This window comes from Prinia subflava, chromosome 2, assembly GCF_021018805.1.
Source record: "Prinia subflava isolate CZ2003 ecotype Zambia chromosome 2, Cam_Psub_1.2, whole genome shotgun sequence".
Taxonomy (NCBI): domain Eukaryota; kingdom Metazoa; phylum Chordata; class Aves; order Passeriformes; family Cisticolidae; genus Prinia; species Prinia subflava.
In genome coordinates this window covers 76,005,284-76,017,309 of record NC_086248.1, presented here as the reverse complement: position 1 = coordinate 76,017,309, position 12,026 = coordinate 76,005,284, and the positions used below count along the sequence as shown (strand labels likewise).

Below are 12,026 nucleotides of genomic sequence, written 5' to 3'. Positions count from 1 at the left end.
AGAGCTACATTTTACCCCCATAAACTCTTCTTTGTCATAATGCCTTATGATGGTCTTTATCAGAGGACATGTCCAGAAAACTCCAGGGTGAATCTGGCTCCACCTTTGCAAAGTTGTGTGTGCATATGCAGCATTACAGCTATTTTTCTTTTAATGATTATGAATGAAGATTCCCAGATTCTCGGAAGGTTGTAGCTAAAAAAAAAAAAAAAAAAATCACTGAGTTTTTCATCAGCATGAGAGGATAATTTTGTTTTTCTGTTTTTAAAAATCAGAAGTATGTCTGTGTCTGCTATGGTTTGGGTCACATACTTGAACATGCATGTAGGCATTACAGCAGGGACACAATTTTCCTGCAGATGTTATTAAGGTGACTTTTATTTTATTTTGTGAGCCAAAGATTCTTGATGTCACTAACTTAATGACAAATGAATGTGAATGATGAATATCAAACGAAAGATCTTTTTGTTGTAGCTGTGTTGTCTTATTTTTATAAAAGCTTCTAAAAAAAAAAGTGAAGCAGGGTATACATTCCCTTCCTCAGAATGCATCATATAAGCCCTTTGCATTTTGTTGAGTGGTTAAATGAAAATGACTTGGGCCGGCAAAGATGTGAAATGGATTTTTGTCACTGAGTAAACCTATTGAAATAACCCTGTTTCCCAGAGCATGACGTTTAAATGGTGTTTGTTTTGGAGCATGGGTCACTCTGGGGCAGGTTTGCTCACATGAGCTACACACAAATGTAGGGTAAAGAAAATAATAAATGTTAGCTGTCAGGGTATCTTATTAAGAATTTGAAGAAGAACTTACTCTTAAATAGGATGGAGAAAAGAAATATCTCACAATCAAAGGCTTCACTGTCTTCATGGTTAGTCTTTGTCCCAGCCAAAAATGTAGGACACCTTTAATATAATCTCACTGTATAATGTAACCAGACTGTCTGAGGGATATCTTATGCTACTCTGATAGTCAACAATCAAGTGTGGTCAAGGACAGTCAAATTGTTTTATTGCACATATCTTGGCAAAGGCTAAGGAAAAACATGTATGAATTTAATGGCTCAAGGCTTTTATTACTTCCCCAATAGGTGTTTTTAAAAGTGTACCTCCTTGCCTTCATGTCAAATGCAAAGTGAAATGGATGGCTTTAAAAATCATAAGCTGGAGTGAGAAAGAGAAAGAATAGCATTCCTCAGATGTGAGCCTTCAAATTGGTCTAAAGAGGACCTCAAGTCCAGCAAAGAATGCTCTAGAAGACTCTGGAGAGGTGTAAAGGGTGACACTACAGGACATGTCAATTTGTGTTCAACAGACCTGATATTAGAGGACAGGATCATGACATTTTCAGCAGGAAAGACTCCTGCTCTGCTGCTGTACATGTTCTATAGATGTCCTGTCCATCTCATTTAACCTTCCTTTAATGGAGAGAAGTCTACAGGGAATGTATCAGAAAACCAGGAAAACAAGGGATTTGCATGATTCATGTATGAAATAAATATTTAGTTTAGGAGAGAAGTAACAAGTTTGGGGAAATGCATTCCCATTCTATGGAACTGAAGATTTTTCCTTAAATCATTATCAGAGTGAAGATACAAGAAGCAAGCCAGAATTAGTTTTTTCCCTTTGATTGCAAAGTCTGGGTTAAAATGTTAGTAAAGTGAAACGAGTGAGCGATTTAATCTTTATTAAAATTCTGCTAGCACAATAGAACTAGAAATATTGCTGATACTAAATTTGGAAATAATTATATACTGGCCAATATACTGCACTTTTAAAGCATTAGTAAATGTTCTCTTTTGTGTATGTCATGTAGCCAGAACAATTCCTTTGTCAACCCACAGCAGTGCCCCCAAGTACAGAGACTATTTTGTTGATTTGAGATGGTGAGGAGCATGACTAGCTGGAGTACAGCTACCCAAGGTACAGTTTAAACAGAAGGTCATAGCTGGTATGTTACAACTCCTGTATAAGTGCTACACAGTCTCTCTCAACTGAAAACAACCAAAACTTGATTTTAATTTCTGTTGCAAAAAGGCACAGCTCTGGTGCCCAGCCTCAGACAAGATTTGCCATTGAGTCAGTGTTGGTCAAATAGGCAGAGCTCCTCCAGTTAGAACATGACCTGCAGAAACAACCCAGCTTTTCAAAGACAGTTTGGCCTTTGACCAAACCCTGTGCATCTTGTAAAACTTGACAGGATCATGTCAAAAAGGCTTTAATGCAGGATTTTGTGGAAGTGACCATTGACTTCAGAATATTCAGAGACATGAGAGGTAGGTTGGCTGACTTCTGTAAGGAGATATGTCCTGAAGGCACTGCTAGAGATATTTTTTCTAGTGGAAACAGACAGGAACATTGAAGATTAATTTGTAGTCAAATTTTTTTTTTCTAGATTATCTCTGACTTTTATCATGAGCTCAACATCTTTCATATGGTCTTCATAAATTTATACCTCACAGTTAAAGTTCTTTGAGGAGTTTAAGTTTAAAGCAGGATTGAAATATTTTAAAGGACTTTATAATGACACATTGGAAGCATAGCAAATCCCTTGATAGCCTAAATGGATGGAAACATTCTAGAGTACAAATGAGTTAGAGATTAATTCATGGCACCTTGTACAGGCTTGGGGAATTCTATGTGTTTGAAATTGTTCCACAGCACAAGCAGTCTGCTTGTAGACAGTAGAAATGCCCTCTCAGCCTCTCCTCACCTCCCAGAACGAGTGTTCAGGGGAACGAATCTTTCTTCCTCTGCTGTCTTCCCCGTTGCAGGTTTTTTATTGGCAAAGAGGTTGAAGTAGTTTTGGGACACTCCTCTGAGTACTGCAAGTTATGGAAAACATGTCATCATAAGAATTCAGAACCCAGGAAAAAGATTGGTTTACAATTAAAAGATTGTAGAATAAAAATGACTAAATGCAGCTGGCCATAGAAAGTGGGTTTAGGATTACACACTGCTGGGACAAGTGACCAAAATGCCCAAAATGCACCATGGTAGTTAGAGTCAGGAAAGCTTGTTATATTCTTAGACACCCAGTTGAAATTAAATCAGGACTTGGAAGCAGGTTTGCATCTTTTGTTAGAAAGAACAACTTGAAGTAGACAGGATATTTGTAGAATCAAAAAAGAACCTCTATATGGTGTCATTGCTGGAGAATCTTGAATTGTCCTCCGCTCTAATTTTTATTTCTAACAGAAAGGAAACCAGGACTGGGGATTCAGGGATTGTTCAGATGACTCCTTCCAAATGATCAGCAAAGCTGAAAGTGGTATTTCCCCTAGGGAACAATCTTTTTATTTATGCATTTATTGCTATATCTGTAGAAGAACTCTGTGAAATAGCTTTTACCTTTCCCAGTACTTCCTTTGATTGAAAACAAGTTCATCATCCTGCAGAGGCTCCAGGCTGAGAAAGTCCATGTGCTGCTGAGTTTTTGGCACATTGTGATGGGTTAACTTTTGTGGTGGGGTAGCTTTGGCAAACACCCAAATTTCAATTCAGCTGCTTAGTCATAACCCCTCTCCATGGGGATGAGGAGAAAATAGGATAAGAAAGCTCATTGGTCAACATAAAGACAGGGAAATGGCTTACCAGTTACTGTTGTAGGCAATACAGACTTGACTTGGAGAAAGTTAACTTAATTTATTGCCAATTAAAATAGAATCTGGCAATAAGACACAAAGAAATACAAAGATATATCCTTCTGTCCCCTTCTTTTCTATCCCCTCCCTTCTCCTCTCCAGACTCCTGAACTTGGTCCCCAGGTGGTGCCAGGGGACAGTTACTGTCAGAATGTAGAGGTTCGGTGATTTCTCTCTCCTGCTCTTTTCCCCTCACACTTTTCCTTTACTTTGATGTGGATTCTCCTTCCAGCCTGCAGTCCCTCAGGAAATATCTATTCCTTCCTAGGCTCCCCGTGGGCTGCAGTTCCTTCAGGTGTACCTGCTCCTACTCTGACCTTGATGTTCCCTCTGCTGTTTCTCATTCCCTTCAGTTCTCCTCTCTGTGTTGCCTTATCGCAGAGGCACCATCTGATGGTCTCGTCCGTGTCCTGCAGTGGGTCTGGTGGAGCCAGCTGGAGCTGGCTGTGTCTGCCATGGGTCAGCTCCTCATCTCTTCCCTCAGACTAATCCCTGTAGTCCTGCCTCTGCCAACAACTTGCTGTGAACGCTCAACACCACTTTGAAGTTGTGGAGGAAGGAAAGTGTTTGTCTGTTTGTCTGTTCTGACCAGTTAGTTTGGATAATGGACAGTTTTGCTCACTGCACTGTAACTGTTCAAGACCTCTTCATGAGAAACAGGAGAGCTTTTTGTATTACTGGTAACTAGGTCTAATTGTTTTAACTGTCCTGTTCAATTCAAAGCATGCATTGCCTCACCCAGCCTGCACCCTTTGTCCTACTGTGTTCCAGGAGAGCTTTTGTTTGTCCTGCAGCCATGGGGATTTGGGCAGGTGGCACATAGCTGCACTTCTTGGCATTCCTATCCGAAAGAACTCCCTGCTTTTCCTACTAAAAAAAGATATAGAGCTCTTTGCTAAAACGATTGCCCAAGCACCCTTGGGTGATTGTTTTAGATTCTTCATGAATACCACTTTTTGAGCACTAACCTTCTATCCAGACCACGCTGGATTTATTTGAGCTGTGGGAGAACAACTGGCAGACAGCTGATGAAAGTGTTGCTGTGAGGTGGGCATGGGAGCTCCTGCCTCCCCATTTTCTTTGTGAAGACTAAAGGTGCAAGGGTGTCAATCATCTTCTGTGTAAAGGTCTGAAAAGGCTCTCAGAGCTCAGTATTTTTAGCTCTTTAACAGATTATCTCTTTTATTTTTAGAGGTAACAATAGCTCTTAGGTTAAGAGGGAGACAAAAGCCTCATTAGTTTTGGAATTTCAAATGAACTCAATAAGGCATTGAGGAGAGTTTTTTTTTCCACAGGAACCTGGAGAGTTGCTTAAAGGATGTGAAAAAGAAGGGAAAACCTCTTTCCCTTATCTTAGGGGGTCTCTGTGCTCACGAAATACAAATATAATCAGCCTTGGCATGCCACAGAGCAGTGCGGGAGCACACTGTGCCCCAGCCAACACAGCAGCAACCCCTCTCTGCTGGGGTGAAGGCAGTGTCAGAAGCCACAGAGGATTAGATCAGCCAGGCTGAAGCCTCTGTTCTTGGGCAGGTCGAGTTAAAGGGTCACAGCTGCCAGGCCTTACTGTGCCTGGGCAGACCACCCCTCACCAAGGGCTAGCGTAACTTGGACAGAGACCATACGGGTGTGACCAGACCTCTGCTGCTTGAGGTCCTCAACTGCAGCTGCCACAGTGATCTCAGGTCTCTTGTGTCCCACTCATAAACCAAAAAATTGTAACTATATTTCCAATTTGGTCAAAATCAAAAATCAATATGAAAGTGTAGGAAATACTGGTTGAATTTTTCCTTTTTCCCCAAGAGGATGTCACCTCCTTACTCTCCTCCAACACTCCTTCTGCTCTTTTTTTATGGTTACTACATCCAGATTTTTGTTGCTGTTATTTATTTTGAGGGTTATTCAGAGTGTTATATTTGTTTGAGTTTTTTCCCCTCTAAGATATGATATATTCAACCACTTTCTTGCAGATTCCCTGTATCAGGAAACTGGATCTCCATCAGGTTGGTGTTTGGGAATGGAAGCACTTTTTTCTTTTTTTTTTTCCCTTTCTTTTTTCTTTTTCTTTTTTTTTTTTTTTTTTTTTTTTTTTTTTTTTTTTTTTTTTTTTTTTTGAAGCAAAAGTCTTTATGCTGAAGCTAAACTTTTGATGAAGGTCATTATTGATGCATGATGCTCATCTAGCAGATCCTGAGTGTATCAGTAAATCAAGTGTCTGCTCCAGGAGAGAACACTTGGGACAGAGAGGACCAGGCACTTTGGAGTCTATTCAGGAGCATTGCATTTCCATGTGGCATTTTGCCTTTCTTGTCTGGGGAGTGCTTTTTGCTGGAGCTCCATCTGTTTAGTTTGCCATAACTGAGTTACTGCTGAAATCTTCTTCCTTTGCACTTTCTAAAACATGCAAAACAGAAAGAAAGGAAGCTTAAAAACGTTTATTAGAATTATACTGAGCACGTTTCTTTTGAAGCGATAATTTATAAAAATGAGTACATATGATTTTGCAATTATAAATATATTAAATAAATGCATTAGTTAAGAAGCGAAGCTTTCAAAGGTGCTAATTATTAACCAAATGCATTTTACTTGTTTTAATGACCAGATTTTCACATTGTGTTAATATCCATTAGCTATATTCATACTAGTAATGCTAATATTGTGCAAAGCCATTAGCTCGCTACAAAGAAAATAATGGATGATACTGATTCCAAACCTCCACTGCTCTAAAAGATACAGACTTTTTGGGGTTTTTTTGGTAGAGTGGGAAAGTTAACCTGAGTTTTCACCTGGATGTTGTCAGTGAGGCTGTTTATGCTGATTATACAGATGAATGTGGAGTCAGTTATTGAGAGCCTATGGACAAAATAGTAGTGATCTTCCTCTGTCTACTTGAAAGCAGGAATTGGGTTCAAAATGAACTGCCATGCCTCCAGAGGAGGGCTCTGAATAGATCTCTTAATGGACTTTATCTCAACTGTCTTGTAGATTGAACTCCTTCACTTGTAATTTCTCATTAAGAGGATTCGGCAACACTTATTAGACAACATGTTTTTAAGGATAACCCTGGAATATTTCATTCGCTACATTATCTCAATGGATTTTCAGACAGTTTATCCTGTTATTTTTCCTCTCAAAAACATTCACTTTTATTTTGTCAAGTATCCCTCTAAGATGTAATCATTGTTCCGATGGTGGATCGAACTAGGAATGGTTATGTATGTGCCACATTTTGCTCTTGCTTTAGGAAAACTTTCATGTGATTATTTGCAAGTAAAATATTTTATTATACTAATATCAGGAGCATGTTATGCTACCAGTAAAATGTGTGCGTTGTTTTAGAGGCTGGATTGTAAAATGAACCATATATCTTGTAAATCATCAGAAAGAAGAAGCCTTAGTAGTTGTCTCTGATATTAAGCATACAGAATTTAGTAATAGGGTTTCTATGTTTAATTTTTAATTTATTTAGTCACAATATCTATTCTAACTTAAGGCTTACAAAATGCAAATATTGAAAATTTCTTTAATACAGATCACATACACAGGCGTTTGACTTCCAGCTTGGTATGTGTCATCTGCTTCATCTTCTTTTGCAAGGTGTTAACTTCTGGGAATAAATTCCTCTCAGCTGTAAAAATGAACCCTTAGCCCATGTGTTCATGAAATGGATTGAGTTCATGGTGGCGCTGATTTACTGTAACTAGATGCAAGATTGATGCGTCCAGGAGAAAACGTTCCACGTATCTCATCTGTCTCTGGAACTGCCCCTTTAATCTCTTTGCTAGATTTGATTGCTCTCTAACAAGCCAACAAATACCTTTCGAGCAGGTGAGATTTTTCTTTCAGTGAAAGACCCAGATGGGATGAGCAGAGTTATTGTGGACAGGACAGATTAAAATGTCTCAGCTTAGTGTAAGCATCAGCAGAAATGTGTTTGGGGCAAAACTCCTTTGTCTTCTTATTCTTGCAGCAGAGGAAAGCCACACACAACAGGAAAAATGGAGTGGAAGGTTAGAGCCCATGCTGCATCCTCTTCCTGTGGTCCTGATGCTCTGTTTCTTTGAATCCCTTCAGGCTGTGAGGTGAAGACGGACTCATGGTGGGACTTTTGCAGAGGTGTGGATTTGGGGCTAGGAGGCCCTGTACGGAAAATAAGAGCGTTACACAGCACAATTAGAAAGTTGATGCCCAGTAGAGCTCTGTGGAGGATCATGGAGTGATTCCTTGCCAAAGTGAACTAAATCAGAAGTAACTCCATTAAAGCAGGCAGATCAAAACTGTTTGGAGGAGATAAGAAGTGGGCCCTGTGTGGGAAAACACAAAGCACTTCAGGTAATTGTGTGGAGAGCAGGGAGTAGGAAAAAAAAGTAATATCCTACCTGACATAAATCTTGATAACCTGGAAAACTAGGTGAAAGCCAGGAATGTAAACATCTCATCTTGATAAAACAAAAAAACCCCAGACAATCTCTTGACATTTAAGGAAGACTTGATCTCCTAGTGATCTAAATACTAAAGAAGACCTAACGTATCTGAGTATTGCTTGTAGAGATTCCCCAGGGAAGGAAGAGCATGCATAAGAGCAATCCTTTAGTGCTGGGGAGGAAGGGACTGCAGGCTTGGGAAACCAACCTGGAGGAATCAGACAGAAGAACAATGATAACTTTTTATTTCATCCTGTGAAGTCAGTGGCCTGGACCTAGCTCCATTGATCAGAGCATGTCTAATAACAGTAAGGTTGTGGGTTCAGTCCCTGTATACGTTATCTACTTAAGAGTCGGGCTTGATGACTCTTGTGGGTTCCTTCCAGCTCAGAATATTCTGTGAACCTGTGAAAAATGTATTCACAAAAAATGCTCCTCCAGAAAAAGGAGGATGAGTATTAATCTCCTGCAGATCAAGGAAATACTTTGGAAACAGAAGGCAAGTCCCCTGGGGTTTGGATTCTAGAAACAAATTCCTCTTTCCCCCAAAAAAAAAAAGAGACCCCTGAGCTGGATTTAGTCCATGGTACTACCATTTGGGGACCAACTGTAATCTGTTTAGGCACATATTCTGCATTTGCAAGTGCTGGAATCAAATGCTAACAGTTCTCACTAGTGCATAATTAAATTCTTATTCCCAGTTGAAGCCATTGGCAAAACTTTCCCTGACTTCAATAGTGCTGGATTAAGCTTTCATTGAATGTCATGAGAATTTGAAAAGAAAAATCAATCCAAATCTTGCAAAGAGCTTCTTGTCTTTGTTGTGGATCAAATCAAAACCATAAAGTAAAAAAAAACCCCAAAATTTCACCATGAAATAAGAATAAGGAATCATAATGGTATCCTGAATAATTTCTAGAAGGCAGACAAACTGAGTCACTTGGGGGCCTACAGTGATAATAAGAATTGTGTAAGTACTGTGTAATAAAAAATGTTTCTTGGTTAGTCTGCTCCTTTTGGCACAGTCTTTCTGGCAGAAACATATACATTTATTTCATTGTTGCTCAAGAGCTCCTAGTGAGTAATTCCTGCTTTGCAGATGGTATATGGTGTAGATGATTTTTCAAGTCCAATTTCAAACTGTAGTGCTGTGGTTTATCACAAAATGTTTTGCTGTACTGTAATGACAAGAACTCTAAGAAGCCAATTTCCACTGTTAATTTTCAAATAAATCCAGTCCCTTCCTAGGTGTATTCCTCATTATAAATCTGCAATTTAAAACCAATGAGAAAAAAGAGTGCCTGGCTGTAGAGGAAGTTCTTCCTTTCCAAACCCCATCCTACATCATGTGAGTGAAGGCTGCAGAAGTTTGGGAAACTGGTAAGACTGCAGAGATTTTTCTTAGGGAGGTATCATTCATCTTACAATAACGCCCCTCCAAAAAATACCCCAAAAACCCAACAAAACAAACCCCAAACTAATTCAATAGAAGAGACTAACCTTATGTAGAAATAGCAAATTTATTCAGTCTATTATTAAACCACAGTTAGAATGGAAATGTGGAATGGAAGGTGACCTGAGTTTCCCTTGATGATTTAGGTGATTATTCTGGTGCTCACTGAACAGAAGCTTGTCAATAGCTGTTGTTCCCAAACCTATGCTTTGTCATAGCAGTGACCTCTGGTCCCTGCTGCAATTGCCTTAGGATCAGAAGGAAATTGTGATTAGAAGGAAATTCTACCAGGAAAGATGAAAAGTCCATTTTGTCAGAGATGCAAAGGCTGGGAGAAACAGTTCACCCCATTAACAGGATTTGCTCCTGCTCTGCTGTTGTTACAGCCCTGAGAGAGGACTAGACTTCCCACTCTTACCAACGGAACTATATCAGTAACACTCCATCCTTCGGTCCTGTCTTTGAGTTGTCAACATTTTTCTTTGGCTTTAGTAGTGACATAATGGGCTAAGTAGGGCTCGGGCAGATACTGCATTTCTAGGGGTGCACCAGAATAGGACTGCAACTGCTGTGATCACTCACCAGCATGCCAGACCTGGACTGCCCTTCTCTGGCTATGGCTTTCTCTCCTGTCCCCCACTGCCCCAATATTCCCAGCTCCCCATCCCTTGGATAGAGGGAGCTGTCAGCCTCTGTCTTAGCCACACTTCAGTCTTCTTTTACCTTTTGCTCCTGCTCTGGGTACACAGCTACAGTATATAAATATGGTTATGCTCTCTGACACTGCCCATAAAGCAGTATCAGCTGTATGTTATCAGTAATTTCTGATCACACCTGAAGATTGGAAAACATGTATCCAGTCAAAATGTTTTTACTTAGCGTGCTTTGCCTTCTGAAGTGCTTTATCCTTGCTTTTATTCCTATTACACTTCCACAGTTTTGTGGCAGGTCTGTTTTCTTTTCCAGAGTGTGTGAATTTTACCTATCAGATTGCACTGGAGAAGAAAACATTTATTTTCAAATGTTTATGTGAATAAAATAATAATGCTATTATCTACACTCTTGATTACCAGGATTTTCTTGTATATATACAGATCCTCCAGATAGGCAGATTAAGTGATCAGAAGGTTCTTAGTGGGCCCCAGGCTCAGAGCGTACACTAAAGAGGATCAAGCCTGCTTTAATTCCTGTGCTGCTTTACTAATGCTCCTGCTCTTTCTCAGGAGATTTTCTGAAATATGTTATCTGGGTCCCAGGGTGGTCCCATTGAATTGGATGGACAGTCTTTGGCTTTGATGGACTGGGGCTGACTTGGAGCAACAATGTGTAAAGAAACATGTATTTTGGTCCTCTGGAGCTTGAGCCATCTCAGTCTTTCACCTGTGCTGGCAGACCTGGAGTATCTTGTTCTTACTTGCTCAGTGTTGCTAACAAATGCCTCTAGGATCTAGTGAGCATTCCTCTTTGTAGCCATTCACAAATCCAAGGTGTTTGAGGGAGCATAGGAGAGGGCCAGCTGTGTCCCTTAGAAAAAGAAAGAAAGGAAGTGGAACAAAAGCTTTTGGTAATTGATTGAACAGTTTTTAGGCAGGCAATGGGACTTGCTTATATAGAAAGTTTCTGAGAAGCTGACATTTCTCCATGGCCCAGCTAGCATGTAGCAATTTGAACAATGAATGTAGGAAACCACCCTGGAAATATGATTTATCCACCAGTTTTTGTTGTTTTTTTCTTTTTTTTTTAAAGACGTGATTGCTTTCTGACTAGCATATGTGCCCTGAATTGCTTAAGAATTTTGAGAAACTTCCTTTGTAGAGCTTGAAAACACAATAACGTAGAGATGAAAGACTCTGTTGGATTTAATGATGGGGACAGAACTGAAGTGACATCCATGTTGAAATGCCACTATCTTAAATTGTTCTTTTCCAGTTACTATGTTTCTGAATGTGCCTGTGGCTCCCAGTCTTTGTCATGTCTGCTAGCAAATATCAGAGCTGGAAGATGACAATAAATGTGCAGCAGTGGAGAGTGTTACGGGGTAGGAGTGAGCCATTGACACTGAGTCTAAGAAAAAAGAAATGGAAAGATCTTTTTATTTAAGAATATAAAATTACATGAAAATTGGGGCTGATGAAAGAGAAGTAGATAAGACTAGATGAATAGATAGAGTGCCTTGAAAGGAACAATGGGAGCGATGCAACTGTTGAGGAAGGGAGGTCCTCTGGATGTGAGAAAAAGCCTCACTGTACCTCACAAACAGAGGTAGAAGACTTCAGTTTAAAATTCAAGAGTACAAAATCATTGAAAAAAGGGCTCTAGAAAGTCAAGGCAGCCAAGAAGAAATGACAGGTAGTGTGAGTTCAGTACCAGTGTTTTGAAAAGATGAGGCTGTAGTGATTTCATCAGGTAACACTCCTTTCCTCACTTCTCTTGTTTCAGAGGGAGGAGGGTAATCTCTCATTTATTTATAACTATCCCACGTGTGAGATGAAAGTCAGAGCTGGTT

At 39.8% G+C, this 12,026-nt stretch overlaps 1 long non-coding RNA gene across 1 annotated transcript; it reads left to right on the top strand.

The window, feature by feature from the left end:
* The first annotated feature begins 3,369 nt into the window (after positions 1-3,369).
* Positions 3,370-9,283, top strand: LOC134547777 (uncharacterized). Its single transcript, XR_010079600.1, has 3 exons — positions 3,370-4,690; positions 5,614-5,646; positions 7,614-9,283. It is a non-coding gene; the product is annotated as an uncharacterized LOC134547777 (long non-coding RNA).
* The last annotated feature ends 2,743 nt before the right edge of the window (positions 9,284-12,026 follow it).